The sequence below is a fragment of the Choloepus didactylus genome, chromosome 17, assembly GCF_015220235.1.
Source record: "Choloepus didactylus isolate mChoDid1 chromosome 17, mChoDid1.pri, whole genome shotgun sequence".
NCBI classification, from domain to species: domain Eukaryota; kingdom Metazoa; phylum Chordata; class Mammalia; order Pilosa; family Megalonychidae; genus Choloepus; species Choloepus didactylus.
The window spans coordinates 75,098,719-75,105,917 of NC_051323.1; positions in this window are offsets into that span (position 1 = coordinate 75,098,719).

Below are 7,199 nucleotides of genomic sequence, written 5' to 3' on the forward strand. Positions count from 1 at the left end.
CACCCCTGCTCCGTCGCTGTCTTGGCCAAAACAACAAACATTTATTGAGTATTATTTTTTACTTTATAAAATACACACATATACACATATTCAAACAAATACGCATTTATGTGAGGTTTCTTTAAAATATACAAATTCATATAGATGTATGTGAAATGTAAAAATATATAACTACCACACGAATTACTAATAAGTTGCTTTACTCACATGACAGTATTTTGTGGACATCCCTCCAGACCAATACATATGGATGTAACCTATTTTATGTAATTGCTGCATAAAATTCCCTATTATAAATGTACCCTAATTTACCCAGCCATCTTTCCCATCGTGCATATTCAGATTGTTTTCAGTTTTGGGCCACTCAAACCATGCTGCAACGTTCATCCGTGTACTTATTTAGAGCCTGATATTGCAGAGCTGTCATTTCTAAAGAACAGGGTCAAAGGCTGTGTGTGTTGAGCATTTTTATAAATTCTGCCAGTTCGTTCTCCCAAAAGTTTGGAGCAATTCACTCCACCAGCAGGGCTCCTGCGTGCCAGCCCCCACCTCCAGACGCTTAGCCAAGTTTACCCACCTGATGGGTGACAACTGAGAGGCTTGAATGCAGGTGTGTTTACTTTTTCTGTGCCCTGAACCCCACAGTGGTGGAGTGTCCTTTCCTATATTTACCGGCTATTCACACACGTTTCCTCTGCTGTGAGAGGCCTAGCTGGGCCACTCTAGCGAGCTGCTTCCAACCTCCTTTGCCTTAGTATTATTTTCTTTAAAATAGGAAGAAAGCCTACCTCTCAGGGCCTTTGTGAGGAAATACACCCCACCCAACTGTGGGTGATAGCTCTGATGGGATATTTCCATGGAGGCATGGCCCCAACCATTTAGGGTGGGCCTTGATCAGTGAAGCCATATAAATGAGCTGACAAACAGAAGGAACTCAGTGCAGCTGTGAGTGACATTTGGAAGAGGAGCAACAGCCAAGAGGGACACTTTGAAGAAAGCAGATTGAGAGACAGTTTGAAGATGGCCATTGAAAGCACTCTTCCTCCGGGGAAGCTAAGAGAGAACAAATACCCCAACTGCAACTAAGAGTGACATTTTTGAGGAACTGCAGCCTAGAGAGGAACGTCCTGGGAGAAAGCCATTTTGAAACCAGTACTTTGGAGCAGATGCCAGCCACGTGCCTTCCCAGCTAACAGAGGTTTTCCGGACACCATTGGCCATCCTCCAGTGAAGGTACCCGATTGTTGATGCATTAACTTGGACACTTTATGGCCTTAAGACTGTAACTGTATAACCAAATAAACACCCTTTATAAAAGCCAATCCATTTCTGCTGTTTTGCATTCCGGGGGTATTAGCAAACTAGAACATAGGGGTTGGTGATAAAGAGTATGGGATGTTTGGGGGGGGCGGGGGGGTAGGTGTTTTTTTTGTTTGTTTTTGAGCAATGAAAGTGTTCTAAACTTGATTGTGGTGATGAATGCACAACACGTGATGATAATGGGAGCCACTATACTTTGTATACTTTGGATGGATTGTATGGTGTGTGAATACATCTCAATAAAATTGCATTTAAAAAGAGATTATGAGAAAAAGAAACAGGAAATGATGCCCCATCCAAAGGAACAAGATAAAAATCCAGAAACCATTGATGAAGACCAGATTTTGGACATATGGGACAAAGACCTTAAAAAATTGATCCTCAGTATGCTCAACGAGATAAAGAAAAACACAGATAAAGATATGAGGAAAGATATAAGGAAAACAATGAATGAACAATATGAGAATCTCAATAAAGAGAGAAATTTAAAAAGGAACCACACCGAAGACCACAATAACCAAAATTAAAAATCCCCCAGAGAGCTTCAATAGCAGATTGGAGCTCGCAGAAGAATCGGTGAACTTGGAGGTAAAACATTTGAAATGATTCAGGCTGAGGAACAGAAAGAAAAGGAATGAAGAAAAGTGAACAGAGCCTAAGAGGCCTGTGGGACACCATCAAGATGCCAATATATATGTTACAGGAATCTCAGAAGGGAAGAAAGAGAAAAAGAGACAGAAGGAAAAGTCAAAGGAAAACGTGCAGAAAATTTACCAAATTTAACGAATGACATGAATTCACACATTCAAGAATCCCAACGAACCCCAAACAGGATCAGTGCAGAGAACCAAGCCCAGACACACAGTACACAAATTGCCAAGTGCCAAGTACAAGGAGAGAATACTGAAAACTGCAAACAAAAGCAACATGTGATGTACAGAAGAGTCCAAATGAGATTAAATTCTGACTTCTCATAAGATACAATGTAGAAGAAAGCAGTGGGTTGAAATATTTTAATGTAATTTTATTGAAACATATTCACATACTATTCAATCATCCAAAGTGTACAATTGTTCAGTTTCATCATATAGTGTGCATTCAACACCACAATCAATTTTTGAACATCTGCATTACTCCAAAAAATAAAAATAAAAATAAAAGTAAAAAGAACACTCAAAATGTCCCATAGTCCCCTCCTCCATATTATTCATTTACTTTTTGTCCCCATGTTTCTACTCATTTGTCCATACACCGGGTAAAGGGAGTGTGAGCCATAAGGTTTTCACAATCACACGGTCACACCATATAGGCTATATAGTTATACGATCGCCTTTAAGAATCAAGGCTACTGGATTGCAGTTCAACAGCTTCAGATATTTCCTTCTAGCTATTCTAATAAACTAAAAATTAAAAAGGGATATCTATATAATGCATAAGAATAACCTCCAGAATGACCTCTCGACTCCATTTGCAATCTCTCAGCCACTGGAAATTTATCCTGACCTTTTTGGTCAGGAAGGCTTTCTCAATTGCATGATGCAGGGTCCAGGCTATCCCCGGGAGTCATGTCCCACATTGCCAGGGAGATTTATACCCGTGGGAGTCATGTCCCACGTAGTGGTGACAGCAGTGAGTTTACCTGCTGAGTTGGCTTAGAGAGAGAAAGGCCATATTTGAGCAGCAAAAGTGGCCCTTTGGGGGTGACTCTTAGGCACAACTGAGTAGGCTTAGCCTCTCCTTTGCAGTAACCAGCTTTATAAGGGCAAGCCCCAAGATCGAGGGCTCAGCTTACTAAGTTCGTGGTCCCAATGCTTGTGAGAATATCAGGAATTCCCCAGCTGGGAAAGTTTAATATTTCCACATTCTTTCCCAGAGGAAAATTCTCAAGAGGGCTTTGCAAATACTTTTTATTCCCTGTCCAAATTACTCTGGGATGTATCAGGGCCTCATGTTAACCTGTACAAACCAACAAGGTCTCACTCCCTAGTCAATGTTCTACATAATCATGGTTTTTGAGTAACTGACCATACAAGTTAAATTATATAGTGTGCTGCAAAAAGTATAGATTTTGCACCATATAACCATCTCTTCCTTTGGTACCACACAGAAGACCAAGTTTTAAAACACAGTTAATATCATCATCTACCCTTTATTCTGATATACTCCAATCGTAGCCAAGTCCATTTTGTTCATCTCTCCAAAGTCTGATCTCCTTTTCAGCCTCTTTAACAGTTGATTCATGGGGCAATGCTGACACTCACAGCTGCTGAACTCTGGCTCTGAGTCCCAGGCACCACACAGACACCCAAAGCTCCAGGGACTGACCACATCACACACAAACAACTCAGAATCTCAAACTTTAGAAATCACTGTTACAACTCATGAATAGATGTGACTGCTGTAAGAGCTTACAATCTAGGAACCTTTACATAAGCCTTCCCCTGATAATACATTCTCCCAGATTCAATTCTCAGAATTTGCACATTGTTCTCATTTGCTAACACTGCCAGAATGTAAAACATCAGAGATGGATTGGCTTTTATAAAAGGAGGTTTATTTGGTTACACAGTTACAGTCTTAAGGCCATAAAGTGTCAAAGGTAACACATCAACAATCAGGTACTTTCACTGGAGCATGGCCACTGGTGTCCGGAAAACCTCTGTTAGCTGGGAAGTCACGTGGCTGGCATCTGCTCCAAAGTTCTGGGTGCAAAATGGCTTTCTCCCAGGACATTCCTCTCTAAGCTGCAGTTCCTCAAAAATGTTACTCTCAGTTGCTCTTCGGGCGTTTGTCCTCTTTTAGCTTCTCCAGAGCAAAAGTCTGCTTTCGACGGCCATCTTCAAACTGTCTCTCATCTGCAGCTACTCTCTCAGCTTCTGTGCATTCTTTAAAGTGTCCCTCTTAGCTATAGCAAGCTTGCTCCTTCTGTCTGAGCTTATATATTGCTCCAGTAATCTAATTCAGACCCACCCTGAATGGGTGGGGCAACACCTCCATGGAAATTATCCAATTAGAATCATCACCCACAGTTGGGTGGGATGTATATCCATGGAAACAGTCAAAGAATTACAATCTAATCAACACTGATACATCTGCCCACAAAACATTACATCAAAGATGATGGCATTTGGGGGGGCATAATACATCGGACTGGTACACACATTAGTAGTCCATATTAGTGATTCATTATAATGTTTATCTTTCCATTTCTGGCTTATTTCACTCAACATACTGTCCTCAAGGTCCATTTACCTAGTTGCATATCTCAAAACTTCATTCTTTCTTGCTGCTCCCTCATGCAAAAACATTCTTATATTTGTACATTTAATCACACTCATTGACCACTCTAGGTTTCACTGAGTTACACAGTCCCAGTCTATATCTTCTGCCTTTCCTTCTGGTGTCTTACATACCCTTAACCTTCCTCTTTCAACTGTATTCACAGTCATCTTTATTATCTATTTACAATATTGTGCTACCATCACACAATACTGTGTTATCCATTTTTGGATCTATACAATCAATCCTCTACAGCATTCTATACTACTTCAGCATCAGATGCCTGATCTCTGCCATCTTTCTATCTCCTATCTTCATTTCTAATCTTCTTCAAACCTCTCTCTCCTGACTTTTCCTATCTGTCTGTAGCACAAGAGTTGGGAAATTTTCATTGATTATTTCCTCTATTATTCCTTGTGCCTCCTTTCCCTTCTCTCCTTCTGGACACCTATAACATGAATGTTTGTGTACTTCACACAGTCATTCAGTCCCTGAGATCCTGCTCATATTTTTCCATTCTTTTCCCTATCTGTTCTTTTGTGTGTAGGATTTGCAATATGTTTATGAATCCTTTCTTCTGTGTCTTCAAATCTGCTGTTGTACATCTCCATTGTGTTTTTCATCTCTTCTATTGTGCCCTTCATTCTGATAAGTTCTGACATTTGTTTTTCCAAGTTTACGAATTCTTCCTTCTGATCACCCGGCTTCTTCTTTATATTCTTCATCTCTTTTGTCACATTCTCTCTCATCTCATTGATTTAATTTAAAAGATTTGTTTGAACATCTATAGTTAGTTGTTTCAACTCCTGAATCTCAGTTGTGATGTTAGTTTCTTCCTCTGACTGGGCATATCTTTGCATTTCCTGGTGTGGCTCATGATTTTTTGCTGGTGTCTCGGCATCTAACTCCCTTGGTTGGTTTATTCTGGAGGTTGTTTTCTCTTTTGCCTAAGGTTTTCTTGGTTGACTTTGATCTCTATCTTTTCTTTCTTTCTCTCCCTGACCAGTTGTCTGATTGGCTCTGCCCCCTAGTCTTCCACCAGATCCGATGCCCACCATGGCCTGCCACAGGGATGGGAGGAAGGCACTGGGCACCCCAGCAAGTTCACTGTGTGTGGTAATACGAATCTGCTGGCTTCCAGTGGTGCTCTATTTTCCACTGGCTAGAAGGCATGGGTTTGTTTCGGGGCCCTGCTTTAACAATTGGGTTCTCCCTATTTCTCAGCCAAAACAGGGCCGGGCTTCCCTACAGGGTGTATAGACCAACTTCTGCTTTCCCAAGAAAGGGTCCATGCACTTTCTGGACCGTCCAGCAGGTGGCAATGTTCAGTAACTTAATAGTTCGCAGAGGCTGCTGCTTCCCTGCAGGGTGGGGAGGGGCTTTCAGACCCAGGGCTGCAAACAGTCTCTGTGCACATTTTCTCAGTCTCTTTGTCCCTCACTGATCTGGGTCTTGAAATGTCCTCCCCTATTCACAGGGTCTTCAAACAGTGAGGGTATCTTTCACTGCTGTGAGATTTTAAAATCTGTGTCCCTGGTGGGAGGGGTCCCGCCTGCTGGTTCTGTGCCTTTTCCACATGGAGACGGAGTGATGGGGAGGGGAGATGACCTCTTGGTCTGGGATGGAAGATTCCTACCTGATATTTCTTCTCTTTTTTAATTTGCAGGGAATTTCTCCAGTCTATATCCTCCTCAGAGTTTCAAACAATTCAGAATTGTCCTTTTTTTTTTTTTAATTGAATCTCTGGAGAAGAGTTTTCTGTAGGTGTTTATGTTGCCATGTTAATGATGTCATCCCTGAAATATTTTTAAATGCTGCAAGAAGATGACTGCCAACCAAGAATTTTATCTCTGGTGAGACTGCCTTTCAATAATGAGGGAGAGATTAAGACATTCTCAGATAAGCAAAAGCTGAGGGAGTTTGTCATCACTAGACCTGCCCTATAAGCAATGCTAAAGGGAGTGCTTCAGACTGAAGGGAAAGGACACGAGACAGTGGATCAAAGCAGCACAGAGAAAGAAAGACCTCCTGTAAGGGTAACCATATGGGTAATGATAAATGCCAGTACTATTGTACTTTATCTTTTGATATGCAACTCCCTCCCCCTTTTTTTTTCCCTCTTACAGATTCTAAAATTCAAGTACATAAAATAAATGTTAAATATATAGGTTTGGACATACAGTGTATAAAGATATAAATTGTAATAAATATAACAGCAAAAGTGTTGGGATATCAAACAATGTATGTGCATGCAATAGACATATATAAATTGGTATCAAAGTAAACATGATTTTTATAGATTTAGGATGTTAAATTTAAGCCCAATGGTAACTACAAAGAAAATACATGAAAACTATATACAGAAAGAAACGAGAAGGGACTCAAAATAGTATAATACAAAAAATCAAATAAATATGAAAATAGGCACAAACGGAAGAATTGGGGGACAAAAAAGATATAAAACTTACAAAGACCAAATAGCAAAAACAGTCCTGCATTATCAGTATTTACTTTAAGTGTAAATGGATTAAACTCTCCACTGAGAAGTTAGAGATTGTCAGAATGGATAAAAAAGCATGGCCCAATTATATGCTGCTTAC